This window comes from Schistocerca serialis, chromosome 2 (assembly GCF_023864345.2).
Source record: "Schistocerca serialis cubense isolate TAMUIC-IGC-003099 chromosome 2, iqSchSeri2.2, whole genome shotgun sequence".
NCBI classification, from domain to species: Eukaryota; Metazoa; Arthropoda; class Insecta; order Orthoptera; family Acrididae; genus Schistocerca; species Schistocerca serialis.
This window is the reverse complement of record NC_064639.1, coordinates 32,882,788-32,900,349: the sequence shown is the minus strand read 5'-3', so window position 1 is coordinate 32,900,349 and position 17,562 is coordinate 32,882,788. Positions and strand designations below refer to the sequence as shown.

General features: G+C 40.5%; 1 protein-coding gene across 4 annotated transcripts in view; it reads left to right on the top strand.

Moving 5' to 3' along the window:
- Positions 1–17,562, top strand: part of LOC126456745 (uncharacterized) — a 271,037-nt gene that overhangs the window by 154,570 nt on the left and 98,905 nt on the right. Inside the window, exon 1 of one of the 4 annotated variants that reach the window (XM_050092490.1) lies at positions 11,280–11,414. The exons of 2 other annotated variants lie outside the window; for them this stretch is intronic. The gene's annotated coding sequence lies outside the window, so the exon portion shown is untranslated. Of the gene's footprint in view, positions 1–11,279; positions 11,415–11,551; positions 11,623–17,562 lie in introns of those variants that run through there. One more of the 4 variants, XM_050092489.1, reaches the window with a different exon arrangement.

Here is a 17,562-nt window from a genome sequence, read left to right as displayed (position 1 = left end):
TCTGTTAATGTGGTGTGCCGTGTTAGTTGTTGCCTCATATGATTAACAAACTTATCAAAACTCCTAACTTTATGTTCGAGATCTTTTAGTAGTTTCTGCATAACCTTTCTTTCTGCCTATTACCAGAATTTTTTCTGTTCATGAAACGATTGCTCCAACCAACTGTAGCTTTAAATTTTTTGTCGTGCTCTGGATTGGCTCGTGCCCACTTCAATGCGTAAGCCCTAATCATATTTCTTATAAAAACATAACAAATCTGCCTCTGTTCTCGAACCCATTCCGCAACGCTATTTTCTAAATCTGGCCAGCAAGCTATTCTTCTCCTCAAGAGAATACTTTATATTTTCATGTTTTAATTGCATCTTTATTAATCGCAAATCTCTTATCATCTTCTCCGTTATATCGAAAGCCCTTGCTGCAACACAGTTGTTCGATTATTTAGCCTTTTTAGGACCTTTAACTTGTATGTTCCTTCGCTTTTCCTTTTTTTTTTTTTTGTAGGTTCCGTCATTAGACACACATTTTGCAAATTTTACGCCGATTACGCTTACAGTACAAACTGTTTGAACACAAGTTGCATATGAGTTCATTATTCGGCAAGTGCTTCTGCAGGCAAAACGGTAACGATACTGAAGGAAGCTTTTGATTTATATGTGCAACCGTACCTATTGTTTAGTAATACAGAGCGGATATGTCCGCAAAACTGAATAGACAGTACGACGCTTTTATAAATACTCAAGGTCACTACCCGACTCAGTATTCTTATGATCGCTGTTGTAAAATAAATTTACAGGTCGTTGATAATTTGGGGATCGACTTGTAGGCAAACGATAAAACTTGTATCTTTCGAGAAATTTTATACCTCTCCTTACCTGAAGGTCGCCTTATACGGCGAAATACTGTAGCAGATATTCCAACTGTCTATGTTACATCTCGTTCCCTTAAAGAGCAGCCCTCTGTATTACCTACATTTATCGTGAATTAACTCTGTTTTTGAGTTTGTTAACAACTGTACTTAATTTCAAAACGTTTTAGGAAACTAGTAGTTATTACCAAAGGTTTTGTGTCGCTTAAGGCAACTCGTTTTGTGTGTCTGCTTCAGTTCTTATAGGAAATTAGCAATTTTTTTAGCTCGACAGATTAAATTGTAATAAGTATACTTGATTTAAAGTTATTTTTTCAGTGTCCTTTAATACATGGGGGCACCAACCAAAATGCAGCCCCACTGAGAATGCTGTTCTCAAACATGGGATGAGTTGGTTGACGTCCGTAGCGGTTGGAAATCGACATGACTACTGTCAAACTATTCGCAGCTGCCGCCAATCGGTGTGTTGGAAGAGCTCCCGAGAGTCACGTACGTGTGATACCCGTACCAGAGGTAGCTCAAGTACTATCCTCTTCTATGGATCCTGCCTCCTCTGCAGAAAGTTCAGAATCTGTCATTACTGGTCCACCTGACTGCGAGTGGCGCCTCAGTGGCAGATCTAGGCGTCCTGTATAGGATGGACAGGGATCAGGGAGGACTTGGGGTTTTGTACCGATCCCCCTAACCAACAAGTTTGAGTTGCAGTCTTTCACTGAAACTGAGTCAGTGGGACTGACTCACTTCATCTGTTTTGGAGGCATATGTTTTGACCGGTGTGAAGAGGAGGCAAACGCGAATGGGTAGGGATTTATTAATCGCCGGCAGTTCAAACGTACAGCGAACGGTGGTACCCCTTAGGGACAGGAAAGGACACCATGTGCACTTGGTATGTATGCCTTGGGACCTCATTCAACATGCTGAAAAGGCTACTCCAGCAGCCACTGAGGGAACAGGGTGCAACCAAGTGCAGATTGTGGCGCACTTGGAAAAAATGATGCCTGTCGTCTGGATTCCTAGGTCATCCTTGGGTCATTCCAGCGAATAGCAGATAAGGTTGAGAAGACCAGTCTTGTGCATGTACTTTCTACGAAGCTGACAATTTGCAGCATTGTCCCCAGAACTGACCGTGGCCCTTAGGTTCTGAGTCGAATGGATGGACTGAACTTCAAAGATTCTGTGACAAGCTAGACTTCGGCTTCCTGGACTTACGCCATAGGGTTGAGAACTGTAGGTTTCCCCTAAATGGGTTAGGTGTGCAGTAAAAATCGGAGGCTGTTACTTAGGTAGCTGACTGCATGCGGGGTGCACAGAAGGGTTTTTCAGATTAGGCGACTCTCCATCCAATTCAGATAACGATAGCTGTAGTAAACCTGAAAGAGGCAAAGTGAGATCGAAAGAAATACTCCCACAGGTGAGCGTATTAAAATTGTAACTGTTAACTGCCGAAGTCTTCACAACAAAGTGTCAGAGTTACCAACGCTCCTGAAAAGCAGTGATGCTCACATAATACAAGGTACAGAAAGCTGGCTGAAACCTGACATTGGTAGCAGTGAGATTTCTGGGGAAGTTTTAAGTGTGTATCGAAATGATAGGCTAATATGAAATGGAGGCCTTGTGTTTGTAACGGCGTAGAAGACGCCCTGATCCACCGAAGTAGAAACTGAAGCTGCATGTATAATTGTTTGGGCAAGACTCAATATCAGGGGTGGGCACACAGTGGTGCCTGGATCCTTCCATCAGCCACCACACTCATCTCCTGATGTAACAGAGAACTGTATGTACAGAACACTTCAATTAGCTTGTACGTTAGTTTCCCAATAATACTGTAACCATTGGCTGAGTCTTTAATCATCCAACAACTAATTGGGAAAATTACAGTTTTGTTAGTGGTTGGTGTGATAAGACGTCGCGTACAACATAACTAAACGCCTTCTCTGAAAACTACCTAAACAGATAGTTAGGAACCCTACTCAAGTTGTTGTTGTTGTGGTCTTCAGCCCTGAGACTGGTTTGATGCAGCTCTCCATGCTACTCTATCCTGTGCAAGCTTCTTCATCTCCCAGTACCTACTGCAACCTAAATCCTTCTGAATCTGCTTGGTGTATTCATCTCTTGGTCTCCCTCTATTATTTTTACCCTCCACACTGCCCTCCAATACTAAATTGGTGATCCCTTGATGCCTCAGAACATGTCCTACCAACCGATCCCTTCTTCAAGTTGTGCCACAAACTTCTCTTCACCCCAATCCTATTCAACACCTCCTCATTAGTTATGTGATCTACCCATCTAATCTTCAGCATTCTTATGTAGCACCACATTTCAAAAGATTCTATTCTCTTCTTGTCTAAACTATTTATCGTCCATGTTTCACTTCCATACTTGGCTTCACTCCATACAAATACTTTCAGAAACAACTTCCTAACACTTAAATCAATACTCGATGTGAACAAATTTCTCTTCTTCAGAAACGCTTTTCTTCCCATTGCCAGTCTACATTTTATATCCTCTCTACTTCGACCATCATCAGTCATTTTGCTCCCCAAATAGCAAAACTCCTTTACTACTTTAAGTGTCTCATTTCCTAATCTAATACCCTCAACATCACCCGACTTAATTCGACTACATTCCATTATCCTCGTTTTTCTTTTGTTGATGTTCATCTTATATCCTCCCTTCAAGACACCATCCATTCCGTTCAACTGCTCTTCCAAGTCCTTTGCTGTCTCTGACAGAATTACAATGTCATCTTCGAACCTCAAAGTTTTTATTTCTTCTCCATGGATTTTAATATCTACTCCGAATTTCTCTTTTGTTTCCTTCACTGCTTGCTCAATATACAGATTGAATAACATCGGGAACAGGCTACAACCCTGTCTCACTCCCTTCCCAACCACTTCTTCCCTTTCATGCCCCTCAACTCTTATAACTGCCATTTGGTTTCTATACAAATTGTAAATAGCCTTTCGCTCCCTATATTTTACCCCTGCCACCTTCAGAATTTGAAAGAGAGTATTCCAGTCAACATTGTCAAAAGCTTTCTCTAAGTCTACAAATGCTAGAAACGTAGGTTTGCCTTTCCTTAATCTAGCTTCTAAGATAAGCCGTAGGGTCAGTATTGCCTCACGTGTTCCAATATTTTTACGAAATCCAACCTGATCTTCCCCAAGGTCGGCTTCTACTAGTTTTTCCATTCGTCTGTAAGGAATTAACGTTAGTATTTTGCAGCCGTGACTTATTAAACTGATAGTTTGGTAATTTTCACATCTGTCAACACCCGCTTTCTTTGGGATTGGGATTATTATATTCTTCTTGAAGTCTGAGGGTATTTCGCCTGTCTCATACATCTTGCTCACTAGATGGTAGAGTTTTGTCAGGACTGGCTCTCCCAAGGCCGTCAGTAGTTCTAATGGAATGTTGTCTACTCCCGGGGCCTTGTTTCGACTCAGGTCTTTCAGTGCTCTGTCGAACTCAGTATTATATCTCCCATTTCATCTTCATCTACATCTTCTTCCATTTCCATAATGTTGTCCTCAAGTACATCGCCCTTGTATAGACCCTTTATATACTCCTTCCACCTTTCTGCTTTCCCTTCTTTACTTAGAGCTGGTTTCCATATGAGCTCTTGATAGTCATGCAAGTGGTTCTCTTTTCTCCAAAGGTCTCTTTAATTTTCCTGTAGGCAGTATCTATCTTACCCCTAGTGAGATAAGCCTCTACATCCTTACATTTATCCTCTAGCCATCCCTGCTTAGCCATTTTGCACTTCCTGTCGATCTCATTTTTGAGACGTTTGTTTTCCATTTTGCCTGCTTCATTTACTGCATTTTTATATTTTCTCCTTTCATCAATTAAATTCAATATTTCTTCTGTTACCCAAGGATTTCTACTAGCCCTCGTCTTTTTACTTACTTGATCCTCTGCTACCTTCACTACTTCATCCCTCAAAGCTACCCATTCTTCTTCTACTGTATTTCTTTCCCCCATTCCTGCCATTTGTTCCCTTACGCTCTCCCTGAAACTCTGTACAACCTCTGGTTTACTCAGTTTATTCAGGTCCCATCTCCTTAAATTCCCACCTTTTTGCAGTTTCTTCAGTTTTAATCTACAGTTCATAACCAATAGATTGTGGTCAGAGTCCACATCTGCCCCTGGAAATGTCTTACAATTTAAAACCTGGTTCCTAAATCTCTGTCTTACCATTATATAATCTATCTGATACCTTTTAGTATCTCCAGGGCTCTTCCATGTATACAACCTTCTTTCATGATTCTTGAACCAAGTGTTAGCTATGATTAAGTTATGCTCTGCACAAAATTCTACCAGGCGGCTTCCTCTTTCATTTCATACCCTCAATCCATATTCACCTACTACGTTTCCTTCTCTCCCTTTTCCTACTACCGAATTCCAGTCACCCATGATTATTAAATTTTCGTCTCCCTTCACTATCTGAATAATTTCTTTTATTTCATCATACATTTCTTCAGTTTCTTCGTCATCTGCAGTGCTAGTTGGCATATAAACTTGTACTACTGTAGTAGGCGTGAGCTTCGTGTCTACTTGGCCACAATAATGCGTTCACTATGCTGTTTGTAGTAGCTTATCCGCATTCCTATTTTTTGATTCATTATTAAACCTACTCCTGCATTACCACTATTTGACTTTGTATTTACGACCCTGTATTCGCCTGACCAAAAGTCTTGTTCCTCCTGCCACCGAACTTCACTAATTCCCACTATATCTAACTTTAACCTATCCATTTCCCTTTTTAAATTTTCTAACCTACCTGCCCGATTAAGGGATCTGACATTCCACGCTCCGATCCGTAGAACGCCAGTTTTCTTTCTCCTGATAACGACATCCTCTTGAGTAGTCCCCGCCCGGAGATCCGAATGGGGGACTATTTTAGCTCCGGAATATTTTACCCAAGAGGACACCATCATCATTAACCACACAGTAAAGCTGCATGCACTCGGGAAAAATTACGGCTGTAGTTTCCCCTTGCTTTCAACCGTTCGCAGTACCAGCACAGCAAGGCCGTTTTGGTTAGTGTTACAAGGCCAGATCAGTCAATCATCCACGACTGTTGCCCCTGCAACTACTGAAAAGGCTGCGGCCCCTCTTCAGGAACCACGTGTTTGTCTGGCCTCTTAACAGATACCCCTCCGTTGTGGTTGCACCTACGGTACGGCTATCTGTATCGCTGAGGCACGCAAGCCTCCCCACCAACGGCAAGGCCCATGGTTCATGGGGGAGGCCCCTACTCAAGATAAAAATATGTTCTATCTAACGGCAACAAATAGACCCAACCTCTTTGAAGCTGTCCACATCGAAACTGGTGCCAGTGACCATGACTCGGTTGTGGAATCACCACACGAAACTAACCTTGCCAAATTCGTTCTAACCACGCCGACCCTGCGATCGCTGCGGGACTATGGTGTCAGCGAAAGAAGAAGAAGAAGAAGAAGAAGAAGAAGAATATGTAGGCTCAGTAAAATAGGTAAAAAATCAGTAGTGCCATAACTCAATGAGGAACTTGAAACTTTCAGGACAGGGTAGGAGCATGTAGAGGAACTATGGTTCAATATAAAAGAATATTTGACCATGCAATGGATAGATATGTACCTAATAATCCATCGTAGATCCCTCGAACAAAAAACCACGAGCAGTTCTTAGGAAAAAAAGCACAGGCCATACCCGTCTACAAGAAGGGTAACTGAAGTGATCCACGAAACTACTGTCCAATATCCTTGACACTGATTTGTTGTAGAATCTTAGGATGTATTCTGAGCTCAAACATAATGGGGTATCTCGAATAGAATAACCTCCTCAATGCCGAACTGTATGGATTCCGAAAACGTCGAACAAGTGCTTTTCTCACATGACATACTGAAAGCTTTGGATCAAGGCAGTCGGGTATATGCAGCATTTCTTGATTTCCGAAAAGAATTTGATTCTGCACCACACGTACGCTTGTTGTCGAAAGTATAATCATACGGAGCATCAAGTGAAATTTGTGACTGCATTGAGGACTTTTTGATAAGGACACAGCATGGTATCTTGGATGGACAGGCATCGTCAAATGTAGAAGTAACTGCAGTTGTGCCCCAGGTAAGTGTTTTAGGATCCTTGTTGTTCGTGTTTTATATTAATGCCGTTGCAGACAATATTAATAGCAACCTCAGACTTTTTGCAGATAATGCATTTATCTATAATGAAGTATTGTCGAAAGAAGCTGTTTAAATATTCAGTCGGATCTTGATAAGATTTCAAAGTGGTGCAAAAATCGGCAACTTGCTTTAAATGTTCAGAAATGGAAAATTGTGCACTTTATAAAACGAAAGAACGTATAATATCAATGAGTCACAGTTGGAATAGGCCAACTCGTACAAATACCTGGGTGTAACTCTTCGTAGGAATATGAAATGGAATAATCACACAGGCTCAGTCGAAGGTAAAGCAGGTGGTAGACTTCGTTTTATTGGTAGATTACTGGGGAAGTGCAATCGGTCTACAAAGGAGATTGCTTACAAATCACTCGTGCGACTAGTTCCAGAAATTATTCAGGTGTGTGGGACCTATGCCAAAGAGGACTAACAGGGGATATTGAACATATACGGACAAGGGCAGCACGAATGGTCACAGGTTTGTTTGATCCGTGGAGAGGGTCACAGAGATAGTGAAGGAGCTCAACTGGAAGACTCTTTATGATAGACGTAAACCATCCCTAGAAAGTCTTTTAACAAAGGTTTAAGAACCGTCTTTAAATGATGACTCTAGGAATATACCACAAAAAAAAAAAAAAAAAAAAAATGGTCCAAATGGCTCTGAGCACTATGGGACTGAACATCTATGGTCATCAGTCCCCTAGAACTACTTAAACCTGACTAACCAAAGGACATCACACAACACCCAGTCATCACGAGGCAGAGAAAATACCTGACCCCGCCGGGAATCGAACCCGGAAACTCAGGCGCGGGAAGCGAGAACGCTACCGCACGACAACGAGCTGCATACAATACACTACAACCCTCTACGTATCACACACATACGGATCGTGAGGATATGGTCAGAATAATTACTGCATTCATATAGGCATTCAAGCAATTATTCTTTCCGCGCTCCATACATGAATGGAAGAAACCCTAGTAACTGGCACAATGAGAGTACCCTCTGCAACGCACTTCACGGTGGTTTGTAGAGTATAAATGTAGATGTAGACTATTTACACATGCGTTTATCGAACAATAGCCATTTGCTTGTGGGGCTGTTTTCTAATATTTTGGGATATCTGTCAGCGGGACCAGATTTCGAAGATTTAAATTTTGTGTCTTGCATTGCACTTCGTACGTCACCCACTAATGTCAAAATATTTCGCAACACCTTACGTATAGTGTGACAGTTACTCCAAAACGGAGGTTCAGTTTGATCAATTGGTTTGCACGTGTGCACACGTTGTTTTACAAACCAGTAGACAGCAAACATCAATTTTGACAAACACGTTTGACCGCTTGCAGTATCCTTTATCCTGATATCCTTTCAGCCTGACAAGCGACGGGAATGTGGAACTGCATCAAACCAATCTTGGGTTTGTTAACCGAAGCGTGTGTGCCACTTGTGTTTATTTAATTCAAAAAACTAACCAATAATACCGAGAAGACACACGAAGTTGCTGACAGGCACGACAAAAAACACTCACGAACGCTTTCGGCCACAGCCTTCGTCAGTAAGAGAGACTCACACACACACACACACACACACACACACACACACACACACACAAGAAAGTACACCTCAAACATACACGACCACCGATTCCGGCATCTCGGGCCGGATGGTTTAAATTGTCTATTAATTGCGTCTTTTAATTGTGCCTGTGTGCAACTTGACGTGTCGTCTTTACGGTAAGTAGCAATATGTCTTTTCCTACATTGTTGATATTCCTAGTTGGAGTTTTCATTGTTCAGGAATACAAAGAATAGTTCCCACGCAAAGGTTAGCGAAGAACTAACGGAATTGGTATTACTCGTATCTACAGTTGTACTCTTTCTTGTTCTTTCTGGTTCAACTTTCTTCACCTAAATACATACTCCGGAAGCCACCGTGGTGAATGGCGGAGGACACTTCTAGTCATTTCCTTTCCTGTTCAGCCGGCCGCGGTGGCCGAGCGGTTCTAGGCGCTTCAGTCAGGGAGCGCGCGATTGCTACGGTCGCAGGTTCGAATCCTGCCTCGGGCATGGATGTGTGTGACGGCCTTAGGTTGGTTAGGTTTAAGTAGTTCTAAGTTCTAGGGGACTGATGACCTCCGATGTTAAGTCCCATAGTGCTCAGAGCCATTTGAACCTTTCCTGTTCACTCACAGATGGAGTGAGGGATAAACGAATGTCCTCCGTACGAGCCCTGATTTCTGTATCTTGTCTTCACGGTCCTTACGCGATATATACGTTAGTGGCAGTAGAATCGGTTTGCAGTCAGCTTTGAATTCCGGTTCTCTCTGTTGGTTGCACAAGACAACACAGACCTTATTATCCTTCCTTAACGATCTCTCTATCGTCTGGGTGCTAACCGTAAAGAATAATGAAAAGACGCACTTCAAGACATGCCAGACTGCCAGAGAACGGATTATTGTGCGTGACGGTATACACTCATTGCATTTTAAGGAATGCGATTGTAACTGTGCTTCAAGCAAGATGTCACAGTGTTTCAAGAATCACCAACCTTTCGGGAACGCAGAGCTTCATGTTGAAATTCTGCCATACAGGTTAAACTTTTCCGTGATTTCGAAAAGAAAGAACTCCATGCGAAAGCCATGGTCGATTTAATAAAGTCCTGGTGAATTCCTCATTATGTCCTTTTCCGCATCGATCTCTATATGGAGCTGCTTTTAGCCCTAACCTTCATTTCTCCTGTGCATATTTTATGCTGCGTCGACTCATTTAACGACGGTCATCACTGAACTACAAGGCTAAGGATTTTTGTTATAAAATAAAAGGTCTGTGTGAGACACTGAACGCTGACTCCACTTGTATAAGGAAGAATGAATGTTGAATTTCTTAATAAGTTCAGATGTGTGTGAAATCTTATGGGACTTAACTGCTAAGGTCATCAGTCCCTAAGCTTACGCACTACTTAACCTAAATTATCCTAAGGACAAACACACACACTCATGCCCGAGGGAGGACTCGAACATCCACCGGGACCGGTCTTAATAAGTCCTTTCGATGAAATTTTAAAATTTATTCGGTTTTGGATGTTTTTTATTGCACTTTGTCCATCGTTCATGAATGGAATTCTGTTTATTTATCAATTTTCATGTTAAGTACTCTTTTGAGGCAAATGTTTGCTGAAAATTTTACTTTTCTGAATTACATATTTCCAGAACGGATTGCTGTTACCAATGGTTTCAGGCACTTGTACAACGAATCGAGACAGTTGTAAGTACCGACACGAAAGTAACTGTATTTACTCGATCATTCTTCCAAAATAAATAGTTTTCAAATCACGAAACTGAAACAACAAGGTAAAAAATTTCATCACTGGCATTAACAAAGTAAAAAAAAAAATCGTTTCACAAGGAATTCTGAAACGTAGTCTAGCAGATGAGTTTACAGCTAATTTCTGAAGTGACATTAGTATGGCAATATGAACGTACTTTGATACAAACGAGGGAAAAAAAAGACTTCATTCAGTTACAGAAATCAGACATGACATGTAACTGAACAATTCCTTAGCGCTTTTTGCGATTGTCATGGATTTCTGGTTTTCTACAAAAGATTTTATAGTGTGTGGCAGACGTTTAGAAGAAATATTAACAACAGTTACATTAGCGTAGCTGCGGTAGATCTCTCACTTTACGACCTGGTGGTCTCACAAAAGCCAAAATGAAAGGCGAAGAGTAAAAGATGTGGTGTCGTGAAGTACCAGGATTCCAAGTGTTGCCCATGTGATGCAGTTTTGGTTTTTCGGATTTTTCCGTAGAAGCCTGATTTGGAACATTAAAGTAAATTTTTCCGTTTATTGTGAATTGACAAACGACAGCAATGTTGGGACACAATAATTAAACCGTTGTGATAATGCTGTACAGAGTCTTCGGGTACAATTTCATGTAAAACTACATTATTGGATAAAGGTTCTTGTCTACACTGAATCCGGAACTGACTTCGACAACGCGAGGAATATAATCTTTATGTATACGATGCTTCTTATTTGATTCCGACAGCCACATCGTAGGTTTCAGATCCAGCATGATTCATTCATTGCTTTGCATTCCCAATTTCTCAGTCTGCTACAGATGGAGAAGAAAATTAAACTGCAGCGCATTATTTCATGGCGCGCCTGTAATCGAAGAATTAGTTCCGCAAGTCACCGCAGAGGCTCCTACGCCAGCGATAGTACCGCCACGGCGACTTTTGCTAGCCGTCAGTCGTAACAACTGACACTGCTGCGTGCGTGACACTTCGTTGCTAGTTTCGAAGATAGGTGAGTGGTCTTTCACAAGAAAAACCGTCCTTAGCGTCAAGGGCAGCACACCTGCAGTTTGTGGATGAGCCACGTAAGTTATTGTCATCTTCATTAGCCTAAACTTAATTGTAGCAGTGTTTGAATGCTCCTGTTTTACTGCAACCCGCCTAGCCAACAACTGTAACCTCTTGATATGTGGTGTCTTTGAGAAAGGCTTTATGTGCATTCTTCTATAGCGAAAATTAGTGCTTTGTACGGTAATGAGTGTGATGAGAAACGTCAACAATGAAATGTTGCAGGTAAAGTTGCTTGAATCTATGAAGACTATCTCAAGGCATATTTTATCGTTTTTGTGAACATATCAACAACTTTGTGCTCTTACGAAACTAAGTTTCGAATCACTCTTTTATTGTTGTTGATCTGTACTCTGAGATGCGCAGCGAAATATTTTGAATAGTACGCCCAGTATAGCTTTTCTTTCCACATAGGAAATACATATTGCATCAGTAAGTAGCTAAATTTTATTCGAACTCTACGAAACTGACAGTGTATTGTAACGTTTGTGATGTTGAGTTCCTCAGTGATGTCAGGACGGTAAACAAAACTGTTCGTAAACTGAAACTCAGCAGAGGAAAATGTGAGAAACTAAGTGACAGATATTATTTACACAAGCGCACAAAACGTCCAGGTTTTTAATAGTACTGTAGCAATGTTTATGTCAGTGGCTGCTCGGACGGATCTCAGCTCTGACACCCTGGTCAGGCTGACATACATTATTTTGCAATAACTATTTTTATTATCTGTGATAACTCCATGTCTTGAATGGAGAATCCGGAGTATAATTTCGGAGTGTATGCTACTTTTAATGAACAATTGATTTGTCTACTATTGTGATTATTCTTTGAATTAGTTAATAATTTTCAGTTTCCCATTTTCTTTCATAATGCTTCATCTTATAATTTGAAAGTAGTGTAATGCAAACGTGAACTGTCGAGTGTGCTGAGAATTTCAACTTTCAAAGAGAATGCATCTGTCATTGATACCCTTCATGCTTCATTTGTGTACTCATAAATTGGAATAACTCTTGAGAATATCTCTCTCTCTCTCTCTCTCTCTCTCTCTCTCTCTCTCTCTCTCTCTCGTGTATGTGTGAGAAATGATCATATTAATCTGTGTATGTCAGCTTTTATAAGAATGTTTATTTGGAAGTGTACCATGCACCTACTGTGAGCTGTGTGTTTGTAATGATGATATAAAGTTCTAACTTAATTCAGTCTACCAATGGTTTCTTTGGGTAGCCCATATGTGTAAGGCTGGATCTCTGCAATGATGGGTATTGGATAGGTAATTAATTAATGTTGTATGTAAATTTGGTTGTTACATAAATAGTAATGTTTGTATTTTGTACTTGTGATGCTTGCTGTTGTTTATGCAATACAAAATTGACAGATGATCTCAACTTTTGGCTAAAAAATGTCCATTATTTTTAAGGATATGTGCACATAAGATAGCGAGCATGTTGGAATGATATTCATTAGGGTGATTTTCAGTTGTGGACTGGGGGAATTAGGCATTGGAGCATAACCCATCACGGCAGTTGAGTATAGTACAAATTACTAAATAATTGGAAGCTAGTAATGTGTGGGCGTTAGTACAAACTTTCAACATATTTGTGTAGTGAATGTCAATCACTGCTGCAAGTACCAGTATGAATGCATATGCTGTGTTGCTTTTATACATGGTTACATAGGAAAGATGGGATAATAAGGTAGTATAGATTTCTAATAATATAGAATACATATGATGCACCTGACTGGTAATGACATTAATGGAATCACCAGATGATGGTAGTAGGTTTCCCAAGTATGTTGTGCTTCTGAAATTACCTTTTGGTGCTCTATATTGAATATTTGCTTACCGACACTTTTTTAACAAATTCCTGGGGGTTAGTGAACAGCAGCCCATATTACTTGTTATCTACTCTCCTGCTGTTTATGGTCTTCCATCGACTTCTTTGTCACTACTACTACTTTCTTTTTACTATTTTTCCAACTTTCAAATTCAATTATATGCCACTCATTCATGTCTCTTAATTTGTTTTTGTGCAACAGATTTCAGAAATATAAGCTAATAACCTATCCACTATAATGCATTCCCTCTATTATTCTACAGTACTGAAAACTTTGACATGTGGTGGTATGTGCTCAACTGAACCTACAAATGCCAGATATTGGCTTTGTCTCATAATTTGATTATTGTGCTATGTGGTGTCATATGTGTACAAATAAAAAGAGAATAACACACTGTAAATATTTGTTTTGTGTCTGTGTTAGTTTTTGGCAAGTTAACAGCAATACTGATCTATACCATAGCCTGAGGTCTAGATTAGGTTGAAAAGCAAATGGTCAGTTGTCAGTAGTTGAAGTGGTATCAAACACTTCAGCTAATCTGTGCTGTGTGTGTACTTCAGATGTGTGTCTCTGTATTATTGAGTTTCTTCATAGTCCTGCTTTTTCTTCTACTCTTCTGATTTATTTCCTTTATGCAAAGGTTTAGCCTCTTGCTGTAAGTGCAGTGACCCTCTAATAGAAACTTACTCTGTTCAGTTTCTCAGATAAAATTTGTGGGTCGACAGAAGCGTCCGATCCCACGCGTCGGCTTTGACCCGTGACGTAAGGGTGTTGTCGTATGTGACATCATGACGGCGCGGAGTTTGGTTTGAGTGTGGCTGTCTCCAGTTCTGTTTAATCTTATTTTATTTACTTTTCTGATCTGTTCGTTCTATCTCGTGAGATTTTTTTTTTTAATTTAAAAACACTTATTACTTATTTTAATTATGTTTCCTCGAATTTCTGTTTTAGTTTATTATATTTATCTTTCTGATCTGTTCGTTCTATCCTGTGAGATTTTTTTTAAAAAAGACAAAAAACGCTAATCAGCTACTGAAGCATCTTTATCTTCTATGGGTTGCAGGGGTTACGACCCCTGGGGAGGTGGGTGGGTATTCATGCATGGCTGTCTTCACTTACACGTTGTAGCTATGCAAGGCGTCTAAATTTGTTTATATTTAGTTTGTCCACACTCCGTATTTCCAAATTTGTTGTTCATTAGTTCATGTAGGATAACTTTGTGGACTTCTCAAGTATGAGTTAGCAACTTGCAGAATGGCTTGAACAAAAATTGTCTTGTTTTAATTCTCGTAGCTCTGAAAAGATGATTGAAGTAGATATGTGTTGTAGGTGTTGAAAAACAGCTGAAATCGTTAAACTGAACAATGCCCCAAGGCTCGATGGAATACCTGTCAGTGTCTGTATACCATTTTTTCCACTGATTTAGACCTTTTGTTAACTTTAATCGCCTACGGATTTCTTGAACAAATAACCCTGCCTAATAGTTGGGGAAAAAAAGCACAGATCACACCTATGTACAAGAACAACAGCAGAAGTGATCCTCAAAGCTACCATCCAGTATCTTTGAAATCAGTTTGTTGTAGGATCTTAGAGCTGAGCTCAAGCATAGTGAGGTATCTGTAACACAATTACCTTCTCCATACCCAGAATGGATTGCAAAAATGTCGATCATATAAAACCTGACGTGCATTTTTTTCATATGATACACAGAAAGCCATGGATCAAGACAGTCGGATAGATCCGATATTTCTTGATTTCTGGGGAAAAGGAAAATATGACTCAATACAACACCTACGGTTCTTTTAAAAAATATGATTGTATGGGGTATCAACCGAGCGAGGTGGCGCAGTGGTTAGCACACTGGACTCGCATTCGGGAGGACGACGGTTCAATCCCGTCTCCAGCCATCCTGATTTAGGTTTTCCGTGATTTCCCTAAATCGTTTCAGACAAATGCTGGGATGGTTCCTTTGAAAGGGCACGGCCGGTTTCCTTCCCAATCCTTCCCTAACCCGAGCTTGCGCTCCGTCTCTAATGACCTCGTTGTCGACGGGACGTTAAACACTAACCACCACCACCATGGGGTATCAAGTGAAATTTGTGACTGGATTAAAATATTTTGGTAGAGAGGATGCAGCAAATTATCTTGAATAGAGAATCATGTAACTTTGGGTGTACCCAGGGAAGTGTGTTGGATCCATTGCTGAGCCTCAGAACTTTTCACAGATGACACATTTATCTACAATGAAGTACATTCTGAAAATTGCACAGATATTCAGTCAGATTTGGTAGTCTTTCAAAGTGGTGCACAAATTGACAGTTTGCTTTAAATATTCAAAAGTGTAAAATTGTGCAATTCATCAATTCATCAAGAAAAAAAAAATATATATATCCTGGCACTACAGTATCGTCATGTCAGTTGGAATTAGCAAATGCGTAGAAGTACCCGGGTGTAACACTTTGTAGGACATGAAATGGAATGTTGATGTAGTCCATCGTGGGTGGAGCAGATAGCACAGGTTTAGCTGTAGAATACTAGGGAAATGCAATCAGTCTACAGAGGAGACTGCTTAAGATTCATTTGTGTGACAAATCCAGGAATGTAGTTAGTGTGGGGGACTGACAGGGGTATGGAAGGTCACAGGTTTGACTTGTTGGAGAATGTTGCAGAGATGTTAAAGTACTAAAATGGCACACAGTTGTACATAGATGTAAACTGTCCCGAAAAAGCCTACTTAACAAAGTTTCAAGAACTGACCTTAACTGATGGTTCTACAAATATACTTCTACCCTCCTACAAGTCACTTCATATGGATCATGAGGACAAGATTATGTTAGTTACAACACACACAGAGGCATTCAAACAGTGATTTTTCCAGTATTCCGTACGTGAATGGAACAGGGCAGGGGAACCTTATTAGTTCTATGGGACATAAGGTACCCTCTGCCATGCAATTCAGTGGTCTGTAGAGTATAGATGTAGATGTAGAATGCTTTATAATGCAGAATGGTGTGAAGTAAAATGCTTTGCTATGGAGGGTTCTATTATAGGAGATTTGCCGTTGTCATTCTCCAGTTTATAGGACCTTATTGATTATGAACAATCACTGGAAGGAACCACACATATTAAAAATAGGCAGTTGTGCATACAAGGTGATTCAAAATGGAACGACGACATAAAACTACTTACGGGTGAAGAAAATGTCAGACTAAGATTTGTTGAAAGGATCTTCAGGAAGTGTAGACCCATGACAAAAGGGGTAGGTCTAGGGTACAAAACCTTTCAACCAATTGCTTGCCGGTTTGGAGTCCACACCATATAGCACTGAAAGAGGAAACAGGGAAGATCCAAAGAAGTGCTGCAAGTTCTGTCCCAGTTTCATGTTGTAAGTGTGGAGTCAGGGAGGTTCTCTGACAACTCTAGTGGCAGATGCTACGAGGGAGGTGTATCATGGTGTGGCTTACTGTTAAAATTCTTAGAACATATGTTTATAGAAGAGTCGGCCAATATATTGCTCCCTTCAGTGTATATCTCTCAAAAAGAGAGTGAATGTAAAATTAGAGATATTAGAGATCACACAAAGGGTTTACCAACATTTATTCTTCACTTGGACGGTTTGGGACTGGAACAGAAAAAGGGACGGTAACAGTAGTACACAAAGTACACTCCACCATACTCCATAATACAGCTTGTGGTGTATCTACGTAGGTGATAGCATACTCGACAAATTATTAGAAATTGCGTGAGTTAGTGTCCGAACAGTTTGCAGGCTTTGCAGTAAATGATCCTGTGCACAAGCAGGCTCAGTGCATTTGCCAAATTATACACTATTGAATTTTTTTTGTAAACCTGCATTTGTGATGCAGCAGTACGCAACACTTATAATGTTTATATATGACAACTTTTCGGTGCGTATCATTCATTAGTTATGTCTACATTAAAATAGTGGAAATCGAACAATGGAAAATCCAGGATGGAATGTAACAATATTAGAGAAGGAAAGTTGCTGGAGATGCTGAGTCGCAGATAGGCTCAACAAACATATTCTCACAATTATAGCTTTTGGCCATTAAGGCCTTTGTCAACAACATCAATACCACCCCCCCCCCCCCCCCCACACACACACACACACACACACACACACACACACACACACACACACACACACACACACACACACACACTTGGGTGCTAGCTTCTATCTTCTGCATCCCTCATCACTGTTGAAAGTCTCAAGAAAGTTATGCATTCATGATACGTGGCCTCACAGAGGATATGTTCCTCCCTGTTAGGAAACTGTATCTGTAATGAACATGTATGCCATATTGA